The following is a 24,104-nucleotide window of genomic DNA, read 5'->3' as shown; positions in this document are numbered from 1 at the left end:
CATTTGGAGTTGGTCCCAGATGTTGCCCTCCTCCAAATGTTAAATTATGGAGGTCATCCATGGGATTTATTTGCCTGACTTCTTTATTTGCCAGGTCACAGCTGGCTGGCAAGATATTGATTAGTCCTGCCACCCGCCTTTCTTTTCGCGGATGGGCAGGGGCTTAAAAACCACCTTGGGACGGACTCTCCCAGGAATGGTAGTCAAGTATTTCAAGCTGCAGCTCTCTTCTCGGTCTATCTGGATTTTTTTCTTTCTTTTTTTTTTTTTTTAGCATGGTATGCTCTTTCACAACCGAAGCATTTTTTTCCCCCTCATTTATGACCTAAAAGTCACTATAAGGCATTTTTTTCTAATACAGAAAAACACTGTTCCAGTTATTTGAAAAACTGCGCCATGGGTACCCCCTGGATATTAAACAGTGAAGTGATATCCCTTAAATAAAATATTCTGTGTTTGGTAAACCTTTTCGGGTGCTTACACATGAGTCATTGTCTAGCCCCTCCTTGCTTACCAAGGCTGGTGTCATTGAAATCTTATGCCTGCTAGAGAAATATAGTTGCTGTTTCTCAATAGTGGGCTTCCTTTGGAGCAAGCAGAAAGACTAGTTCCTGACAAAGATCCTTTTTATATGTGTAAATATAATATAGTTACAAAAAGATGCTTATTCTTATTTAAATTCATTCCATGGTTTTCTGTGATTTGACTTCCAAAGGCTATTCAAGATAGTAACAAAAAGGCACTGTTCCATTTGGGTCCTGTATACCCCCAGGATGGGGGTGATATTGTAGTTCATACGACCAAAGCAAAATGTTGAAATACTAACCTAATTTATATTTTCTCTTGGACTGTGTTTTATGCTATGTGCTCACTCACCTGCATGATGAGCGCTGTCTGCAAAATCTTCACACCCAATTATCATGTAAGCTGTTGTGCTCTATACCAGTGGTAGGAGAGTCAGGGGAAAGAGTTATGTCTTACCGTCTAATTCTTTAAACTTCACGTAAAGTGAATGTCGTGGATCAAACTTGCATTTCACACTACAACCCTGCTTATATATTTTCTGTGTTTTAGTAATGGAATTATATTTCCAAACAGTGGGGTTTTTTTTAAATGCTGATGTATTTATCTGTGCTGGTAAAATGAGTGCATTATAAAACCCCTTTGAGAATCCTGTTTAGTTGTACCAAGCATGTGTATCCTTTGTATAAAGAGCTCAGGGCTTGCATCAACATCAGACCTCATCTGCATTTTCAATCTGAATTTTGCAGCACATGCTGTGTGCTGCACATTTCTACTGTGACATGCCAAAATGGATGAATAACCAAGCAACAGCCACCTGGTTGCACTGAAGGGTTGCTGGTAACCAGGTGGCTGTTGCCCACTTGCACAGCCTGACTGATTCCCACTTTGAGAGACAATTAGTACAAGTAACAATCTTTTCTTCAAATTTTTAAACTTTTTCCAGCTAGCCACTTGTAATAACTAATTGCTTTTTAGTGAGCAAGTTGCTTTACTCTGAGTTCATTTACTAGGAGATGGACACACTGCCAGTTTACTTTCTGTTGACAGGCATACTGCCATAATGAAGGACATTATTATGCTTCTGTGTATACACTTTGTAATACGGTTATGTGGTTTGATTTCTAAGGCTAAGGTTTTGCCAGTTATATATTATTCCTTAGGATGCTAAAGGTGAAATAACCATTAAAATATTTCTGGTTCTGAGAAATTCTGCTTTGTCTGGGTGTTGATATCTTTATTTTCAGAACAGAAGGTTAAACTTTGGTATTTCACTTTGAAATTCCATATGTTTTGAATCACACCTGCAGCTGTTGTGTCAAACTAGTGATGGCATCACACAAAGAATCCAGTGGTCAGTTATGTGGAGTATTTAACATGAAGTATGCTGATGATATAAGGGTAGGAGAAGTAAATCTGGTGGATATCAGTTGGCTTACAAAAATTCTGTATGCTATTCTATGTGAATTTGGAGTTAAACAGAACAATATTGTTTATAACGGTAACTAAACCTTTTGCTAAAATGAGTCATTTAAGACTGCATAGCTGTGGATACACTATAGGCCACAGAGTGTAGCTTTCAAAGGTGACTGGTTGGCAGAAACTAGAAACTTTTAGTTATAATAGATAAATCCCAGGACTACATGATTACCATATAGCTGCTGTTTGGAGTAAAGATACAAGTTTTGTTGGATAACCTGAGTATAGAGAATTACTTTTTCTCTTTGCCTTGGTAGATCTGCATACTGCTGTATCATCTGATTTCTTTGATTTACATAAGTTTATGAGGTTACAGTTATGCTTTCTGAAATGTAAGTGATTCGCCTTCTACTGAGCACAAAGATTCTCAGCATTTCTCAGGAAGGCATTTTTTTTTATTAGAATGGAAAGATTAATTAAGGAGAAGAAAAACAGTTGCTGAATGCATCATCTAATTTATAAGAAGAATGGTATTCCAGATCCTGAAGTCATTTCATACAGCAAAATGTACCAATTTAACTCAAGTTTAAATTGTGCTTGATATTTTTAGTGTAGTTAAGCCATAAATCTGTCTTCCCAAGGGGGTATAAAGTGTGGCCATCTACTGTTTTATAGAGAGAAACTGAAGGATCAAATGACTTTCAGCTGTAAGCTGAGGTTTATAGGAGGAACAAGACAGGAGTGTCTTAGTTGATCACAGGAGCAGCACTGACTGGCACATAGATAAAAGCCAAATCAATTGGCTTGTGACCTGTTCTGAGTTGCAGCCAGACTGGTCTCACTAGCAGTCCCGCTGAAATATTAGCTAAGACATCTTCATGCTACAATCACTTTTTTGACTGCCAACTAACTTTACTGTGAGATTAGTTTAACTCAATTTCTCTGTCAATAACATGCTAGACTTTTAATATAATGTGTTTTGTTTAACATGAACACTTCATCAACCTCTCTTGCATCCATCTCCAAATAGTACAAATGAAATCTTCAGTCTTATTTCCTCTATTCTCTTATGTTAATCTAGGCTCACAGTTCTATGTGTAATTGGTGAGCTGTATCCAAAACATCTATCAGGTTGTCAAAACTGTTTGGAGTGAGGCAATGCAAAATGTAGAGCATTTTTGTCTCATTTGGGTTACAGCTTGTAACTGTGGGACTGGTCACCTGCAAGTAAGTGAAGATGAGGTACCATGGAGCGGTGAGCGTGAATTTGGCAGGATAGCAGTGCTCCCTTCACTGGGGCAGTGGGAAGCTGTTCTCCTTTTATGAAATACTTTATGAGTTCTAGCTATCTGAGATAGAAAAGACCCACACATTTCCTGCAGGAAAATTTTTTGACACATGATACATTGTCATGGAGTCATTTACATCAGTTTAAGGTCTCAGAGAAAGATATTTTCCTGGTCTTCTGTAGAAGCAATAACTTTCAGTGTCTTTCAAATTGGAATGATCTCAACTCTCAGCTTTTGGACACGAAAAAGAAAAAACCTGACTATCTTCTGTTGGGGAATATGAAGGTTGACATTTTAAAGATCATGGTCATAAGATAACTCTTAATTTAAACAAGTGTTGATGAATTGGTTAAATTGCCTTAAGACTAAATCAAGTTGGGATTTTTTTTTTTTACAACTGCCTTCAAAAACGTAGAGTTTCATGTTTTGAACATCTTTATCATCTCCTAAGGACAACCCAGAGATGACTGGTTCATGAATATGTTCTTATATAGTGCCCTTCAGAGATTTCATCTTTTCTATTCACTACATAACCAAAGCTACTGAGTAGAGAAGACTTTTGAAAGATTATTTCATGGTTAGCTGTATGCTGTTGACATTGCTTTTCTTCCTCTTCACTGTATTGTGGTTTTTTGCACGTTCTCGGTGTGGGACTTGTCTGGCTACTAGCCTGGTCAGATTTAGCTTAAAGGTGATGGAATGCCGGTGAATTAAATAACATAATGAGTGAAGGTGAGAATCTGGTCTTCCTGCTGAAAGGGAGAATGCTTTTTTTGTTACCTAGCATAGGCTAATGCAATCTGTGATTGCTTCTGGGAGCTCAAACAGCATGTGATGGGAGTCACTAACTTCTCTGTCAAGGAAGCTGTAATTGGATGTTTTACTCCTACCATGCAGATACTAGCAGCTTTTTGCACTGCTGCAGGAGTGACACATGCCCCTGACACATCTCTTGGTACCCCTAACCTGCAGCCCTGAAGGGAGTCTTGAGTGAAACAGGGCTGCCTGTTTACAGCCTGGTTCAAGGTAAATGTATCTATGCCATTCCGTAGTTTCCAGTTCATTTCTGAGTGTAATTCACTGTGTAGGTTTCGGTCTATAAAATTCTCAGTAATTTGAGTCTTGGGATCAGGGAAAATCCTGAGGAGAGCATTTTGATTGCTTGGATCATTTGCAACACTTGAATGTATTCAGCAAGTGAAACAAGGCACCTTCAGCAGAGTTTGCACCCCTAGGAGGTGCATTGCTTCATTTCTTCAGTTTTGAGAGACTTTGCGTGTTGTGCCTGGGTGCCATGTTATTGGGGCTTTTTGTTACTGGATTTGTAGTTGATCCTGTGAAGCTACAGGGGAACAAACTAACACCTTGAAGTCCTTTCAAGCCTGTCTTTGTGGGCTCTGCACAAGAGGGTTGAAATGCAAAAGTTTTACTTTACTTTCAGTCTGGAATTTCTTTTGTTACTGTTCCGTTTTGGTTTTATTTTTTTGCATATACCTGTACATCATTGAGTAACCTTTCATTTTGCATTTCCTCACTTTCTTGCTATTTTTCCTTTTGTGAGGAGCTGGGCAAAATGCCTTTAAGGTAACCACTGTGATTTTGAAGCCAGGAAACTAACCTGGAAGGAGATGTCCCTTTTTATCTATTAGTCGCATGTGTTTCATTTGTTATAAATGTGCCTAACATTATGTGATGTGAAGGATTATTTTTATTTCAGATATGATCAAGAGAAACATAGGGAAAACATGTTTAGAAAGAAGCCAAGTCAACTCTGTCACTTTTGAAGGATGTCTGTCAGCATGTTCTTTAAAATGGTGATAATGGAGCATCCAGAACTTGTATAGTCAGTGCTTAGCAATCTTACTACTAGAAAGTGTTTAGGTCTGGAATAGCTTCCTTCTTGCATGTATCGTTAGGTGTACATGAAGACTTGCCAAATCTATCTCCTTTTCCTTGTATGAAATAACTCCAATGACTTCATCCTTTCTTTGTAGATGATGTTACTCTTACCTTTGACCAACTGATCTATGTTCAAAATTGAACAGGAAAGCTTTATCGGGTAAAAGCAGGAGAGTCTTTTGGTGTGTGCTTTAGACAATACGTCTGTTTGTCATTTTGTGTGTGATGATTGCTCCTTTTGCAATAGCATCTCATTGACTCATGTTCAGCCAGGAACTGCTAAGCAGTCCTTCAGATCCTTTTCCGGAATACTGTTGTCTAGACAGTCATTCTTTTATCCTGCACTCGTCAGCTGATTATTTTTGCTTCTGTGTCCTTAGTGAATGGCACCTCTTTTCCATACTATTTCTGCTGTTTGTCAGACATTTCCCAAATTTCCTTTTTCTGGTATGCTTGTTGGAAGCACCTTGTCTGACAGCTTTGAGATGCGATTTAGAAGCTGTACTTGCTAACAGAAGCAGAGCATGAGAGAGAAGTAATGCATGATAAAGATACTTGGATGCCACAATGATTTGCCATTAGTTTGCCTTCGTATTTTTAACGGAATGTATTTTTCAGATCTTTACAATAACAAGAGACTGAATTGATAGATGTTTTCTGTTTGTCCTCTTAATACCTCTTTCTAGTTACTCAGAATTCATGTTCCCAGTTATCATATCATCTTTAAACTATATAACTTGTCAACTTTGCATTCTTGGGCACCTCAGAGGTTTCGTTTTAAAATAATGCTGACCTAACTTCCAGATGCTCAAGGATGGATAGAATTGCTGCAAACAATGCAGCTCTGAAGTTCACCTCTGCTATAGGGACAAAAAAAGCAGCTTGGGTTTTGTAATGTGTTATGTTTGCTCTTTTTTTTTTTCATAAGAAAATAGGATACAATCAAATTGATTTTGCAGGGGGGAAAAAAACCAGTTTTATTAGGGAATTAGGCAAAAAATGTGCTCTTGAAGAATTAATGTAAGGGAAAAATGCCTGCTGATACTGATTGCATCTTTCATCTTTCTCTAGTATTTGAGTTTGATTTTCATGATAGTTTATGTGTAGAACAACACAAGTAGTAGATGAAATAATGAACCCCAAAGTGAGGTTATTAGCAAAACTCACAATAAAGCATTTGGAGAATAACTTAAATTTCTTTCATTTTTATTTTCTGTGTTACTGGATGTCAGATGTGAATGTGTGTGTCCTTTCAGGACTCTGGAAGCAGGCGGTGGCTGGTCTTACAGAATCAGTAGCTAAATGATGAGCTTGTTCAGTTCTTTCTGCAGCAGAGAAGAAATGGAATGCCCTTTCAAATCCATTGCTTGACATTTCTTGATTTGATTTTTATTGTTCTTTGCACTGAACTTATGATTTCTGAGTTTTGTTTTAAAAATACAAAATGAGTTCTTAACTGCAAGGGTCCATACTGATACATTTCTGTGAATAATTTGCACTGACTGTATGGGAATCTATATATGCTGTGGATAAGAGGATAGCATCAACTGCACAATCAGTGTTCTTCTGTAGTACAAGTTACTGAATTCTGTTTAGTTGCTATTAAAACAAAGCATTTTCTTTTATTATCATAAATCATGACGATATAATAGGATAATGTTTCATTTTTTGAGACTCTTTGAAATCACAGGTTGCAGTGCAGAAAGCAAACGATTACTCCATGAAGCTGTGTTTTAATTTTTCTTCAGAGTAGCATAGTGAACTAAGCATTTTCGAGATACAAGTGGGGGAAGCCAGTACTTCTGATGGTTTGTTTTATTATGCAAGTTAAGTGCAAGTTAGCTGCAAAAATTGCATTGTTTTATTCTTTCATTATAGAAAAGTTGACAGTTTGATCCTTAATTAGGTCGTAGTTATGTCCTAGACTGTATATAGGAAATAGGTGTACCGCTATGAAGTAGCATTCATGCTTTTGTGCCTAATGTTACACATAAAATAGAGAATATCATATTTGTAGAATAAAAGGTCTGTCTAAGGATGGCTATTTGAATTTAACTGTACTGTTAGGCTGTTTGGGGGGAGTGGTAAGAGATAGCATTTGGAAACATAAAGGTTATCAATGGTTTACAATGTTACTTCTGATTTCATAGGTACAACTGCGAGGTACAGTCCATGAAACTAAGTGATGCAAAGATCACAGGCTGTAAATTTTTTGTAAGGGATGGTTCTTGTAAGGAATAAAGTTGGCTAATATTTTGTGCCTTGGAGGAATATGCCTCTTTCCTAGACTGTATGATTCCTATCTGTTAGTACAGTGAGGATGGTGGACCTGCTTCTGCAGGGGGATTGGACTAGATGATCTCTAAAGGTCCCTTCCAACCCCAACCATTCTATGATTCTTTGATACAGAGCTTGACTTGCAGTTTCTGCCCTTGTAAACGAGTCAGAATGGCTTCTTCTGGTGCTGACATTGTCTCCCCTCTTACTATGATGAGTAAAGAAGAAATCTAAGCACAGATTTTTTTTTTTAAGCAATTTAGTAGACAACAGCTGGCAGAACTGCTGTGTTACTCATGGTTAATACTGGAAACAAACATTTTTCACTTATCAATCTCTTCTCTATTCCTCTACCTTCCTTCCCCTGCCCCCAACTTCCTTCCTTGTTTTGGTCTAAAACTTTGGACAAAAAAAAGAGGAAATGCTAAGGTGGAAAACAGAAGATCCTTGTTATTCTGTTTCAGTGTAAGAGAGCATGTGTTGGTTCTGTACAGGATTCATTACTGTATCTATACTTCTTTTCCTTCACCCGCCAAGATCAGAAAAAAATGAATAAGTAATTACAACTAAAGCCAAAATGATACTACTTCATGATATCCTGTCTCCCACTTGGAATAGCAAGGTGTGAAAGCTAAAATTCTTCTCACTCTGCCAGGTGCAGTTCTCAATGCTCAGCTATGTTGAACAAAATAGGCTTGTTTCTGTTGCTTGCCAGGTTAAATAGGTAAAGTAAGGATGGAGATACCTGCTTACACATACCATTGTATTTGTCGTGTGAAAATGTCAGTGATAATAGTAAGCATCTCAAGTTACAGATTCTCTAGTTGTATACATAATGGGAATGATAAGTTAAATAACTTAAACTGCTTTTCTTCAGTTTTTTTGCAAATCAGGTTGTAAGACAAGAGACTTTTCTGTTGTCTTTTCTGTGTACAAGTTGGGCTTTTTTTAATGATTTAACTATTCAAAGACATTGAACAATTTTTTTTTTCCAGACACCAATTAGTGAAAAACATAGTAAAAGATGCTGAAAATAGGTAAAATATCAGAATAATATGTATTTTTCTAGGAAAGTGTGTGTTGCTCTTGCATGAGACAGCTGTTGATTTTAGAGTTTAATCTTTGTTTGAAGATGATGTTTGGAGATGTAACATGGTAAACAATATTCAGAGGAATCTGAAATAATGGACTGTTGATTTTCAGAGACATGATAATATGAAATCACTCCATAGTGACTTGTGGAGTTTAGGTTTTTTTGGTACTGTCAGTGATTTCTTCTGGAAAATACTATCAATTTGGTTTTTAATTTTAAAAATATAAATATTAGCTTTATTTCAACCTTAACAATTATAATGTACTTGAAGTAATTTTTAGAACTTTGTTCTCTTGATGGAAAGCCTTGGCTTCCTGGCAGCATCAAGGATGAGTGGCTGCCACCTGTCTGTTGCTCAGTATTAGACCACATCCATTGCTTTTTGTATGTTCAGGCTTAAGTGTGGTCATGCTTGTTTTAGTAAATTCACTGGGAAGCTTTTAAGGCTGAAAATTTTTGGGGTTTGATGTATTTGCATGTGAAGGAAAGCATTTGTTTCACTTCAGCAAAGACTCCATTCTACTGAATAGGCTGGGGCTTGAATGGCAATGCCTCAAAATGTGTGTTTAATAGGTGTATTAAATAACACCAGATTTAAAGATGGCTGGAATGGAGTACAGAGATTAGTTGTCATATGAAACAAGCATAAATTAGCTGGTTCCCTCTTTTCAAATGTAATCAGAAAAATGTAACCCAATACACAGAAAAGGTGCAAATAAAACATTAACAAAATTATGTAGGTTTTCATTATGATTATTACATAAAGATCTGTTTGAATGTATATTGACAAATATTGCCTTTAGCTCTCTTTGAGTAACCTGTTAACACTGTCATAATTGAGGTGTAAATGTGGTTGTACAGCTGAAAGATCTGTGGTCTCCATCAGTGTGTTTTGCCTCACTTTTTGGGCTCCTCAGCAAGATAATGACTGAGTAGAAAAAGGCTGGACTGATGGGAAGGTGCTTGCTTTTAGAGACACAGCAGTTCAGAACAAACTTAATGATTTGTTGAATGGTCTCTTTCGAACTAGCAAGTTGGAATCTTTTGATTTATCTATGAAGTGGATTTATTGTTTGCAGAACTGTCATAAGTTTGGCTTTTTAATGACCTCTGTAAAATGCAATTTATATTTTCACATACCTTATGCAAAACCTCAAAAGCACTCTGAAGACTACAAATAGCAAGTTTTATGTAAAAATGCAGGGTTTTTGTAGGATAGGAACATCCACAGCTGCAGTACCATATGTTAAAGTAATTCAGGAAATTCAGAATAGAATATTGTCTGGAGTATGTGTGTGTGGGGAGACTTTGGCAAGCAGAATATAATTGTCTAGGGACCAGCAGGACTGTGTCCAGGCCTGACTAGCTCTAGTGCTCTCCTACCTCTGGCCATGCACTTGACCCCCGCTCCCTTGTAACAGCTTCTGTGATGAACACTTGAGAAGAGCTGATCTGGCTGAAAAGTAATCACAGTTTTGGGCAGGAAGAGGTTTCTAGTGGATCAGCACCTCTAACTGGCCTGGGATTTTCTGCCAAAGTACTTGTGCCAGTGTGGGGGAGGTGAGGGAGGGTACATCTGGAAGTACAAAGATGGCATGGACCACAGTGCTTCTTCATGTCCTACTTGAAGTGCCTTGCAGCTGCAGCAGACCTATGCTTCCTCATTCATGCTCTGTCAAGCAGTGGGGCTTTTCTGATTTGACCAGAACCTGGCTGCAAGGTTGTAGTGGTTTAGGCCCATCAGGGAACAAAGGCCACGATTAGCCTCGAGTAAGTCGCTGAGAATTGCTCAAGGGCAGGGAGGGCTTAATTGCCGCTTAAGGATCAGGACAAAACAGACCAGGCCACTCGGTTTGGGGAAGAAAACAGAGAAACAATTTAATGCAACATCAGCTAAAACATACCCCCAAAAACCCAAAACATAACCAAAATGAAACAACCCAGAGTAATACATCAATGAAGAGTCCAACCAGCCTTTTTAAGAACACCTTCCCGCCACACCTCCCCTCTTCCCGGGCTCAGAGCCCTGATCCCGGGGTTTATACCCTGTCCCCCCCTGAACGGTTCGGGGGGGGCAGGCAGTGGGGGTTTCAGTTAGTCTGTTCCCGATAGCTTGTGCCGTTTGTCCCTCCTCAGGACGGGTGAACTCCACTCCAGTCCTCCCTGCAAGTCCGTGGGGTAACTCACACACATGGCAGACCTGCACGGGCTACAGCTCCTCTCTGCCTCTCGTGTGGGGCTGCTCTGCGACGTGCAGGCTCTCCAGCACGGCCTGGGCCATGGCCGCCTCCCCACACAGTCCCTCACCCGTCCGGGCTCACTCACATGGAGCTGCTGGTAACTCTCAGTCCTGCCATGGGTCTCCATAGGTTGCAGGGGCACAGCTTGCATTCTTGCCACGGCTTGCAGAAGGGTCTCTGGTCTATTGCTTCTCCTTCCTTCCTCCTCTGGCTGAAGGGTCCGCGTGGTCGCCTCCATCTTGTATCCCTCTTACACCTCCTGACTCGCATTTCAAATTCCCGTCCCCCAAATAGTGATGGCAGAGGCGCCAGATTGGCCCAGCCGGGCCGGAGGTGGGTGTGAACCCAGGAGCCGGGGGAGGGTCCGCAAACTCTTTACCGGGTCTTCACTGCAACCCGCTCCCCCTGTTACCAAGCAAAAAGCTGCTCCTTGCTAAACCAGAACAAAGGTGAGCCTGCAGAGCGTGTGGCTCTGAAGACACTGGCTTCTTTGGCTGGTGGCTGGCTTGCTGCTGTACAGCTGCTAGCCCTGGTACAAAGGAAGCTGCATCATGTAGTCAGGCCTACATCTCATCAGATGAGATGTATTAGAAAGCTACAGCCTGATGAGAAGTTTAGTTGGCCTGTCATGAGTATATGACGCTTTTCATAGGACAGGAACAAATAATGAGCTGAAGTAGATAGTCTAATTGTATGTCTTATCCAGTTGTTTCACGTGGATTTGTTAGTGTGCTGTTTACTGAACATAGTTCTAAAACTAACAATTTTTAAGTTAATTCTACTTACTGGTACTGTTCAGATACAGTTTTGAGTCTTGACTAGTGTGGCAGTAAGACCTTTCCTATTTTAGAAGCTGCTTAGTAAGCTGTTGCCTGTCCTTGCCATCTCAGACGTTGTCTCCACATGCTGCAACAAACAGACCTGTCCAAGCATATATTTGGGACATTAAATTGGGATTGATTGTTGTCAACTCTGAGCAGGCTGCTAAAATAGTTTGAGTGTTACCAGATTAGAAACTAAAAACTCTAAAGGTTCTTCAGTTCTGTGTGTGTAAAATTAGACAAATTTTGTCATGGACCAGAGCTTTTGTAAGAAGGTAGAATGATGAGAGAACTGAGAACTAGTAAATGTACAGCAGGAGTTCAGTAAGATGTTAAGTAACAAGGTAAAGTAAAATGAGCACAGATAATACTTTTAATATCCTTTTCAGAGATCTGTGTCTCACTGCTGCATTCAGGACTTAAAACAGGTAACACTGTCATTTTGAGTTTTTTCAATATAGTAATATTGAGAGAGAAAGAAATGTTTCTGCATGATAAAATCCAAATACATGTTTTTTAATTATAACATATAATACTGTGCCTGATACCAGAGCTTGAATACCTTGAAATTGACGAGAATGGCCACTTGTCATCAAATGATGTCTCTTTAACATTGCCATTGCCTCTTCAGTCAGGATAGTTCTGGGGATAATTCCGAGGAGAAAGCTTTAACAGCCATTCCCTCTAACTATCTTTACTAGTCTTATCCCATTGTCTCTTTTTCTGTGGATATCTGTGACCGCCCTTGAGGAAACTGTCAGAGTACCTTGGCATCCTGCACTGCCACGATCATGTTCCCTTCTCTGGCTCTTGTTCCCTGTCACCCAGCTCCTTTGACTTCTATCTGCCCTTTTTTTTTTTTTAGGCCTGAAAATTGGGACTGGAGCTTAGAGAAAGTACTGCCATTGCTTATGCAGTGTTTGTTTTGTAACAGAATAAGTTTTTGACATGTAAGTACTTTTAGCACAGGAGGAATTGTTTGATTTGCCTATTCTACTCTGCCCTGGTGAGGCCTCATCTGGAGTGCTGTGTCCAGTTCTGCGCTCTCTAGCTCAAGAAGGACAGGGAACTTCTGAAGAGAGTCCAGCGCAAGGCCACTGACATGGTCAGGACACTGGAGCATTGTCCTTATGAGGAAAGGCTGCGGGAACTGGGACTGTTTAGTCTAGAGGAGACTGCAAGGGGATCTCCTTAATGTTTACAAATATCTAAATGGTGGATGTTAGGAAGTTGGGAATCTCAGTTTTCTCTTGTGTCTAGTGACAGGACAAGGGGTCATGGGATGAAGCTGGAATACAAAAAGTTCCATTTAAATATAAGGAAAAACTAGTTTACTATGAGAGTGACGGAGCAGTGGCACAGGTTGCCCAGAGGGATTGTAGAGTCTCCCTCCTTGGAAGTCTTCAAGACCGGTCAGGACATGTTCCTGTGTGACCTAATCTAGGTGGACCTGCTTGAGCAGGGGGATTGAACTAGATGATCTCTAAAAATCCTTTCTAACCCCTACCATTCTATGATTCTATGATCTACAAGGATACCAGATCCTTCAGTGTCTGTTAAATGGGCAACAGCATCCTTACAACTTCTCTGGTATGGTAGCTATTAATCATACTGCAAGTCTTTTCTTGGGTGCTTTTCATTTTAGTTAGAATCATAGAATCACAGAATGGTAGGGGTTGGAAGGGACCTTCAGAGATCATCTAGTCCAACCTCCCTGCAGAAGCAGGTCCACCTAATTAGAGGAGTTGTGAACTGACTTTTACTGAGTCCAAAGCATTTTTATCTAACACCTTCTGGGAGTGTGTGGTGGGTGTCTGATGTAAAGAAATATATGAGAATAGAAACTGGAATATGATACATAACCTGTGTATGTATTTCTCCAAGTTTCTTGAAGTTAGAAGTCACTTTGTGTGGTATGTGACCACACTTCCAGTTGCCGAGTATGTTTTCAGGCAGTTTTCACGGAAGGTTTCAAGTTAATGTGTCCAAGCTATTCAGCCTTACCATAATGAACTGGGAGATGAAGGGGAGGAAAAAGACCTATCGTATGTATGATAATAATTGTGATAGCTCAGATTCAAGAGTCTGTTTATGAAGAGTTTCATAGCATAATCTTAAAATGTGTACTTTGAAAATGTCAGTATTTACTTTTTCTCCTGAAGTCATCAGTCTTTGAAGTACCTTTAAGGGGCAGATAATTGTTATCAGGCATCAACATTATTGTTATTTTTTTTGCAAGATAACTTAGATTACCTTTAGCCTTCCTGTCTCTATATATGAAGGGTTTTATTCAACAAATGCACAATATTTATTTGCAAAAGGAAATGCTTTATGGATGATTTCCTGTATAGAAAGGTAGATAGGAAGACAATGATAATACATAGTTTATCATTAAAACTAGACAAGATATTTGAAAAAGAATAGCTTGATCACCTCTGATATATATTTAGTAAGAAAGCTGTTTTGAGTAGGCCTAGTTTCACTTCTTTTTAGTGTTAAAGGTTAGATACTGTATAATTCCATCATGCAGTCATTTTTCTTGCTCTGTAGAGGACTCAAGTCCTAAAAATTCATCAGTATGTGGTTCAGCCATATTTTTTTTTTCTTTTTTACTTTTTCCTAGTATTAGGTATTACATACTAGCTAAAAAGATATGTGTTCTGTATGGATATTGACTTAACATGTGGAGGCATTCCTGCAGTCTGTGGTACGTCCTGCAGGCTCTGGGGAGGCAGGAGGAATGCTGTGGCTTCAGATGTCACAGTGAAACACTCACACTGCTACTGTAAAATATTGCAGCACTTAAACAGCATAGCATACCTGACTTAAATACCTCAAATTCTCCAGGCTTAGGAATGGAGCAGGATTTCATGTAATTTGCTTTGTAATCTCATACTGAGCTCTAAGTCAGTATTATGCACTTGTGCATATGTGGGTGAATAGCACTTGGCAGGCTTTTCTGGCACTTGCCTCTTCTAACATCTCCTACAATAATGACTTGGAACCAGAACTCGTACCCTTCCCCCCACTTAAATTACCTGTATGCTTCTCCCTAATAACAATCATTTGTGTACTTTCTGTGCAACATCAGATTCAGGCTGAAGTGGTTTATTTTTCTGATGTGAAAAATAAATTTATCTGTGTGGTTGTGTGGAGATCCATACAAAGATCTAAATGGCAGATGTTTGGTGTTTACATACAAACTGATTTTGCGTAGAAGCTATTTGTATGGTTAATCTTGCAAAGGTGAATTGCTGTAAATTGTGTAAGTGTTTTTTCTAATTTTTGATGGGCTGTTTTGAAAATATGGAAGCTTGTTGGTTGTTGCAACAGCTTCAGTTAGAAATAGACTGGACAGATGTGCTTAGGAAGTTAGTCTTAGCAAACCCAATAGGGGACGGTCAGTACTAGATTTGGGAAAAAGACTGGATGAGAGATTATGAAGCCTAAATTTAGCGACAGACAGAGACAGAGGTTCAGAATTGCCATGTGGTGTTTTACCAGATCAAGAGGTGAGACTTGCAAAAGGGTTTTCTAGTAAACTAACAGAGGGGAAAAAGATGGTAGTCAGGCACAGAGAGAGAGGAAGAGTTGTGACTGTAGTGAAAGACACAAGTATATGAAAGTGTGAGAAGCTTTGGTTATGCTCCACTGATGGTCTCTGGCATCTGCTGCCTGTTTGTCCAGTAAGAAAGATGTAATTAAGGTTTGCAGAATAAAGATGATGAGATCAGATCTGGGCAGTTGTTTCTGGACAATATACTGTCAGGGATTATGATTTGGAAAGGGTATACAGCATTACTTGTGGTGCTAAATAGATCTTAAAGTATCCTTCAGAAACAAGACCACATCAAGATTTTTTGAAGTGCTAGATTCAGCTTGAATATTCATGGTATGTTGTTTAGTTGTGTGGGTTTAGGTAAGGACCTCAGATTTGAGCTTTCTTTAATCAGTTTTATTTATCTTAGTTTGTAGGTCATGTGGGTTTTAGTTTGCTAGATAACTCGGAGATTCTTGAATGTTGCTAATGAGCTTTGTGGCTAATCAAAAGTCCTTGTCTTGTGGTGCTAAGTAACGGCTTGCTGCTTTCTGAGTCAGCTGTTCATGGACATGCACACATTCTCCCTTCCAGAAGGCTGCTTGGAAAGTTTTGGCTCAATATTTAATTGTGACCAAAGAAGAGTGCTTGATTTGAGAGATCATGGGATAATGCTGTTTTCTGTATTATGTTCTCTCAGATCGAAGTGCTGGTGCATTAGCTAATAACAGGCAATATTTAACTGCAACTTGAGGATTCAGTCACTTGTGACCTACAGATGACAGGCAGTGGTTGAAGTTCAAAGATTTAGACACTACAAATGTTATCTGTATCTATATGATGTTATTGTTAATTCTACTTCATCAAGGTAGTAGATTCTGTCAGTGTTCTGTTGCTTATGGGAATCAAGTTTGAATTTCACTTGTAAGTGAACTCTCAAGTGGCAAAATCCATCTTGATTAAATGACACTTGCCTTTAAAAGAATGGCTTTGTTAGCTGTACAATACATTAACATTCCCTGTATTGTCTGTGCCATCTCATTTCACTTCATTGAAATGTAGAGAATGTAGAACTTGTGTACCAAAAATACAATTTATTAAAGAGCTCTGTATTTGTTTAGAAGTGTAGAAAATGATGAATGAGTGTGATTTTTTTGTTGTTGTTGTTATTGTTGAGTTAAGGTTGATTGCACATTGCAGGACTTTTTTTATTTTGAGGCCACTGCTCAGAGTGGGCCTTCTGGGGCTGCTGGCAGGCACTCTTGGTTAGGAAACAAGGGTGAGTGTGTATGAGTACATGTGTACCAGTACTGCTGAAAATGCCAACACAAAGAGCTATTGCAGACAAGAGCTGAACCTGTGTTACCATGAACTGTCTGCAGCAGAAATATGATGAATGCATGTTATGTTTGTGTGGGGGCTTTTTAATTGACTGATCACAATGAATAATACTAAAATGTTTTAACTGCCTGTTCTCTTCTGCAGTTCAGTTCTGTAATCATAAATATGTGTTTGAAAGTCCTTTCTGTTTTCTTATCATAAATATGATTTAATTTTTCAAGTTATGCAGCTGTGTGTGGTGTGGGAGACACTGGTGACCTTACTAAAGACTGAATTCAGGCCATTCGGCTACTGTCCAAATGCTCTGCCAGCTTAGCTACTTGACCACCTGCTTCTGTTTTTCCATTCGCTTTGCAAATGTAGGTTTTGTTCATTTTCTGGCATCTCAACATTGCCTTTTGTAAAAAAGGAAATTAAATCATGTGGGCAAGGTCTATGCTGTGGACTGCTTGAGGGTCTTGTAGTCATTTGAATTTTCATCAGCCATTCAGGCATGGGCTTGTTGGACAAGAGCAGAGGTTGATGGCTTCTGCATCTCCATGCTTGCTTTCCCCAGCTAGGATTACACATTTCAGATTGTAAGACACACAGCAGCAGTGTAGTTTTGCTCAGTCACACTATAGCTTTCCTGCTCTATGTGAGCTTGGTGGTTATCCCCCGTGGGAAACATCCAGGTAGCACTGACATCCTGTTGGGCTGTGTCTGTATCCCTTAAACTGTCAAAACATGCAGATGCAGTTCTTTGTAGCTTTCAACATGAAAAACTGAGAAAAAGAAACACATAATAAATCTGACTTGGAGACATAATAGTAAATGCCTTTGAGTATGAATCCCTTAATAGCCTGACATGGTTGGAGTGCTGAATGGGGAGTCTCCAGTAATGAGTTACATTCCCACATCCTACTACTGATCTGCTCATTGACTATGTTCAAATTACATGACCTCAGTGCCTGGTTTGTCAAGCAGCACACTGAAAAACAAACTGTCGCTGCTGACAGAGAGCTTGTATACTTGCATCCTCTGCCATAGCTGAGAGAGTTCAGGAGTTACATCTGTGGTTGGTTGATGAAAACTAAAGGAAAAAAGATTGTCTGTTCTGTGATTTCTAATGTGTTAAATTTTGCTATCGGTTTTTACAGTTTGCCTCAATTTTTGAGACAAAAAAACCCATGATGCAGTGATTTGAGTGCACATGGATATTAAGGCACTCTTATTTTAAAACAAAAATCTTAAATTGCTTCTGGTATCAGTACAAATGCCAGTGGATAGTTTTTATCTTGTACTTGTAAAAATGAATAATCATGCGGACAAAAAATTTCTCTGCTGCTTTTTTCCATTGCATCTGAAGAATACCTGGAAAGACGCCATACCTAGCTGAAACACTAAGAGTTCATGAGACCATGGTATGCTCCCAGCCCACCTTGACACCACCTTTGCTGCAGTGAGTGCTTATAACTGTCAGTTCTGTGAAGCCACTTTGCATCTCTGAAAATACCCAGTGGTACCATGGTGCTTGGCATGTGTCTGTACCTGGCACTGCCATTCATATACACAAATGTTGCTTAGTTGCTATCACTTCATAGTAAAAAAGGGTCTCAGCTTTTCAGCTTTCACCACCTGTCTTTTGTCTGGGCAGCAATGTGTGCCTTTGGTGTTCTCACAAGCCTGGGCTGCCTGAGAGCATAGGATGAAATAGGGAGGTACTGCAGAAACTGTGAAGAATGATGACTTTTATTTTTGTGTTAGCTTCAATTGCATTCTATAATACCTGCACAAAATTGCATCTTTCAAAAGGTGTCTTGACCACCTGGATTGTCTTCTGCTGGTTATTTGCTCAGCATACTCTCTTCTCCTGCCCAGGCATACGCTATGGATTTGAGCTGAATATAGTCAGCCATGCACATACTTGCAACATTGTCTGGATGAGTGTGATGCTGTTAGCTGTCTGTATTATTTGTTAGACAGATTACAGTGACTTGACAATGCTGAAGTGGGAGCTTTGGCCTATGAGGCACAGACTATTAAGAGGGTTGAATGCTCCGTGTCCTGGAATTTGAAAAAGTATCTCATCTGTTAGGATGATGGGATCAGGCATCAGGACATGGTTGTGCAAACTCTACCGTGATGTGTAGGGGACCCTGCATGAGGCCTGTGTAGATGTTGGGCCTAAAAGTTTGCTAGATTGGTCCTGTTTAGTGTCTGGAGGTCCTAAAGATTCCCTCTGACATCCTAGAGGATTGCCATGAGGGTCCCAATTAAAGGTGAGACAGTGTAAGCTGTCAGGAAATTTGTCTTCCTCTATGCTGTCATGCAATAGAAGCTTCAACAGAAGCATTAAGAATAGCTTACTGGTTTTGATTATTTAACAGAAGTAGAATACTTGAGCTCCCACTCTTAATCTATCTACAGTAAATATTTATTATATTTATTTTTTTTCCCCTCTCATGTTCTAGAAAAGAATCTACCATAAAACAACCCACAACAAAAGGTGATACATTTTGTTGGTTCTTTTTTTAAAGAAAACCCTAAAGATCCCTGAAACAATACATAAAAACTTCTACCAACCAGTACCTATTTTTCTGCCTTCAAGATATTAGAAAGACAAGGAAATTTAACAATACAGATGGAATCAAATTTCTCTTTAAAACTAGTTAGCTGTCAGCGTTTAGAACTGGCAAAGAGATGTCTGGCTAGGTGTTGTCTGATACAGGGAAAGATTTCAGGTTTTAAGTCCTGTTCATAAAGTTTATACTTTCTAAGTGGCAAAATATTGTATATTATAAAGATCAATTAAGGAAAACAATGTCTCTTTGAACCATTTACTATTAATACCTTGTGAAAATCAGTTGTTTTTTGTTTTTTTTTTTTTTCACAATAATGTACAGACTGTGTCAACAAGTATTGGTTTGCTGTATGCTACCAATATGCCACTGCAAGTTTGAAGTAGTAGCATCTGGATTCAGATAACAAATAACGGCTTTTCTTGATACACGCTAGAGAGATGTTGAAACATTAAGCTCTCCAGAGATTGATTTATTTACTTTTTTATCTGGCTGTGTGCTCAGCATATCTGGGCTTTAGCCTGGATAGATTTTAACATGTGTCTGCTAAGAAGAGTTAAAAAAGGTGCTAAGGGAAAGTTAGTATTTTGTTTGATTTGTAATTGTAAGTATTTGCCATAAAGCCTAGGGGTTTTTTTTTTGCTAAAATTTAGGACTTTATTTCTCAAAATAAGAAAACTGGAAATGCTGTGATGCGGTGCATAGTTCAGTTTTATTTTCTTTTAAGCTTTTCGGTCTTGGGCTTTTGGACAAAAGATGCCATCAGGTCAAAAGCAGTTAGATGTAGTAACAGGTTGAGAAATTACCATTTGTTTGCCCTACCTTGTTAGGCTGTTGAAAGATGAAACATGATCAATATTATCTTTGCTATTCTCCAGACGTTGTTGCTGGAGAGACTTATGCTGGCCTAAAGGTTTGACAGTTAACTTTGTCATGCCACATTAAACATGACGTGAATATGACATATAGGAGCTACTGATGACTTGTGTGGTCTGGAGAGAGTGGTCTTGTTTCTCAAGCTCTTGTGCCCAGCAGAGTCTTAAATGCATGAATAAGTCATCATTGCATTAGTTTGCTGTGACAGATTATATTAAGAGTGAATGGGAGTGGGCAAATGAGGGATGCTGAGAGGTGTTTGAAAACTCTTGCCGAAAAAGAAAAAAATGGTACTAACAACTTATTTTGTGTCAGTATTTAAACTTCTTTAAGGTTTGTAACCAGAAAGGCTTTGTTATCAAAGGCGTGCATGACAGATAGATCTGAAGTAATTAAACAAAACCAAACTGATTACCCATTTCTGTCGGTCAGATTAGAAGCTTGTCAGCTGCTGGGAGAGGAGCAAGTGGAAGGGAAAGGGAAATGGACAAGGTAAAATTGGAGTTTATTAAAAATTATCCAGTTATCCTATTTCTGAAATGCTTTTATTTCCTATTGATATTTTTGCCTAATATAAAGATTTTGGTAGTACCTGAAATGCAGGATTGGGATTAATATTTTCAGCAAGTCTGGAATATTTTTTCTTGACAATACTTTCGTTAGTTTCTAGATTTGGCACAATAATTCTAGAATGCTTACTACTTGAACTCCAGCGTGTACATGCCTTCTGTAGAAACAGCTGCTTTTTATAAGATTGTTTGTCTTCAACTTTAAAATAAATTTTAATATTTCTCATTTTCCTCATGTTTATTAAGGTTTCAACACTATGCTGTATTCCACATAGCACTGGGATTCTCTGTACTTCAGGGTTTATATGGACAACCTGTTATCTTTCCCAGGTGACTTGAAATTGTAAAGGTTTCATAGTTACAAGAAAACAAAAGGTCTGTTGGTTCTGAGCAACATAAGGGTTATTTCTTATACTTGTTATTTCTGATGGTGATGACCTTGAAGGCACAACTACTCAGGTTCAGATGTTTTACCTCCATTGAAACTTCCTCATTAATTACATCCATGACTTGTTTGTTGTACGCTTCACATAGTTTGGACATACAAAGTGGGAACAGACTAGAAGGGAGAAGCAGTGGAAAAAAAAGTGTTTTTTAAGATTAAGCCAGAGAGCAGACATTTAGGAATGGGAGCTTGAAACTGTCAAGGGAAGTATTTGAGGGAGGAGACTTACAGGCAATAGAAGGAGGATTTATGAGGGAGCATAGGAGAGCTCTCTGCCTTTGGCAATTGTAAAAGTCTGATTAAGATCATGAATGTGGAAACATAAATCAGGAACAACAACAGTTGTCTATGGTTTAGTAGCAGCCTCTTTGTTAGTTATCTCAAAGTACTGGACAGTGGAAACGAGATGTTATTTCTCCGTTTTCAGAGGGAAGTAGCGTCTAGTCTGTTCAGCTGGTGCTGACTGACTGGGGAGTGCAGGTGCTCTAGTTAGTTCTCAGTAAAAGCACTTTCTGTACTGCTGATGCCATGGGCTGCCATTGCCCTTTGCAGCCTGAGTTGAGCAGGTGTGCTCAGTCTTTTGTAAGCTCTTCCTTGGATAATCCCCAGCTAATGTCCTTGTTTCCAGTTCTTCTCTTCATGTTCTTGCATGCCTTGCAGCAGATCACTGTGGAGAGAGTTAGTCCTATTGACTTCTTGTCACTGACCTAAGAAGTCAAAGCTTGGAGTTGTGAAAGTGGAAGCATTTCAGGCAGGAGCTGCAGGATGAGAAGTGAAACCAGACTGGCAGATGACTGTCCAGGACTCCTTGTGCTAACTTCTTTGGGTACTTTTTGTTCATATGCTGTCATCACACTGCTGCATCTATGAGAGCTTGTCTCCCACAGATACACTCCTATTGTTTCTGTTCAGTCTTGCCTGGCAAGTGCTGAAGTAGACATGTGCCTCTTTTTCTCGGGCCCCTCTCAGGACCAGCTTGGAAGGTGATGGAAAGCAGCTGCAAAGGCAGTCTGTCCTAATATCTACTTGTGTTAGGTAAAAAAAGCATTTGAGGTATCTTTTGATTAAAAAAGTACAGGGAAGACTTCAAATTTTTAATTTAAATGTAGCATGTTACCCTTGTGTAATAGTTTTTAGACTTCCGGAGGATATCAATAGCACTGGCTTAAAAGCTAGCATTAAATGTATTTAGTATCTGGCATACTTGAGTCCTGAAGACTTTAGGTTCTATTGTAATAGAAATAATGGTCTCTATTGCAGTCTAGAGATCTCCTCCCATGTTGATACCCAATGTGTATGTCTTAAACTGTCTGCATGTGGTACATCCAAGTTCCTTGTTCTGCAGTCACAAAACATTAGTAGATTGGTGTAAAACATACTCTGAGAGCTACCTCAATTCTGTCCATTGACAAATGTTGATGCGGGTATGTCTGGCCTGAGGCTGCACCGGCTGAAAAATTGCTGAGAAAGTTTAGAAAAACAAGTGATCTGAGCTATGGTGTGAGAGAACCTAAGACTTGAATAAGCTTTGAATATGCTGTGAAAGCACTTGTATAAGCTACATGTAGTTATTTCTAAATTAATCTCTGCTGCATACTTAACTATGCAATATAACCAATGTCTATATAGGCTGAGGTTTGTGTTTGTATGTGTCATGCAGTGTGAATGTTGGAAGAGTGCTATGCTGGGGTAGATCATAATTTAGTAGGTTAGTGCCCTGGTCAAGCCTCATGGCAGTCTCACACATGGGGAAACAGACTTGTCATAGGCCATCTTACTCTTATTAAATGATCACCATTCCATGTTTCACATAATGTAAGACACTAGTACAATTGTCATGTAGCCTAAAAGAATTAGGAAATGGATGTAATGAAGTGAATTTTGTTCTTTATTAATGATTTGTGAATCTGGAGTAATATTAGTGAACATACCTGACCTTATGTAAATCAGAGAAAGAGGGGAGAACTTTGCTTTTTACTGTAAAAGCACACACATGTAATGTCTTTTTAATAAAAAAGTTTATATTTATTTTTAATAATACATAGAAATAAATGTATGATAAAAGCTGGATCTTTAGAAAAATTTACTAGCATGGCTTCAAGTAGATACCTTATTTTAAAAAGTCATTTTGATCAAGTACTATAATTTGTGATTGGCAGCTTTTCTAGTAATTAGAAAACAATTTCTTTCCTGCATAAATTGCTTTTTTTATATTAATGAATGTAATGTTAATCAGAAACACTTTAACGTGTAAAAGAAGACTAGTGAAAAGAAATAATTACTGAGAGCCACAAAGACTCAGTAAAATACTGTGGATTCTCAGTTAATTTTAATGACTGCTTACAAAACTACTGGAAAAAGAGCTTTGATATTTATTTTAAAAATTAAACTATGTCTACATTTCTCTCCATGCACAGAATAAAATGCAATGTGCTAGTTTTCAAGACCAGTTGCAGTGCTTTTTTTTTTTTTTATGATGGGTCTAGCATTTCTTGCTTTGACAATGTATATATAGTACTGTAATTTCTCTTGTACTGGGCTTGTTTCTGCCTCTGATTCAAATGATTGACAAAATGAAGTAGCCTTTGTTTTAGAAAGAGGAACTCTGACAGATGAGCCCTGTTAGAGATCTTCCCTGTCTGGGTTTATTAATCTGTGCCAATATTTCTGTAAGATATGAGAGTGTCTTTATTTTATAGAGGAATAAATGCCAGTCTCTGATTGTTTTTTACAAATTCTTGCAGAGAACAATTGTTCTGTTACAGTAGATAGTGCTCAATGTAATGATCTATGATCCTTCTTTGTGAAGCATGGAAACTGTCCTAAATTTTTTAGCAACTCTAGAAGGAAAGGGGTGTTTGTTTTCGTCTTTTCAAACATTTAAGTAACCACTCACTCCGGCAAATATATAGGATATCCTGTAAGAAACATTACTGTTTATGTTGTCTTATTTTTTTTCTTCCTCATGCCACTTGCCAAAAAGAAGCATAAGTTAGACTTGAAGGAATTTTCTTTCCTTTACTACATGTCATTTAAGCTTTATGCTCAATGAATATTAACAAACATTTCCTTATGCAAGGCTGTTAAAACATGCAGTTACTACACCTTGCTTGCCAACTGTAAGCTTTCTTTAAGCTTTCTTTACCTCCTCATTGCAATACCTTCATTTTTGTTGGAATCTCTCTAGTATGTCCATGTCTCTTGCACTGGGGAG

At 38.6% G+C, this 24,104-nt stretch overlaps 1 protein-coding gene across 2 annotated transcripts in view; it reads left to right on the top strand.

Annotated features, from left to right (window-relative positions):
- The window catches only part of DOCK4 (dedicator of cytokinesis 4), a 242,306-nt gene that overhangs the window by 1,091 nt on the left and 217,111 nt on the right, over positions 1 to 24,104 (top strand). The gene's annotated exons all lie outside the window — the stretch shown is intronic.

The sequence above is a fragment of the Colius striatus genome, chromosome 1 (assembly GCF_028858725.1).
Source record: "Colius striatus isolate bColStr4 chromosome 1, bColStr4.1.hap1, whole genome shotgun sequence".
NCBI classification, from domain to species: domain Eukaryota; kingdom Metazoa; phylum Chordata; class Aves; order Coliiformes; family Coliidae; genus Colius; species Colius striatus.
Note: the sequence above shows the minus strand (reverse complement) of the source record. Positions and strands in the feature narration are given on the sequence as shown.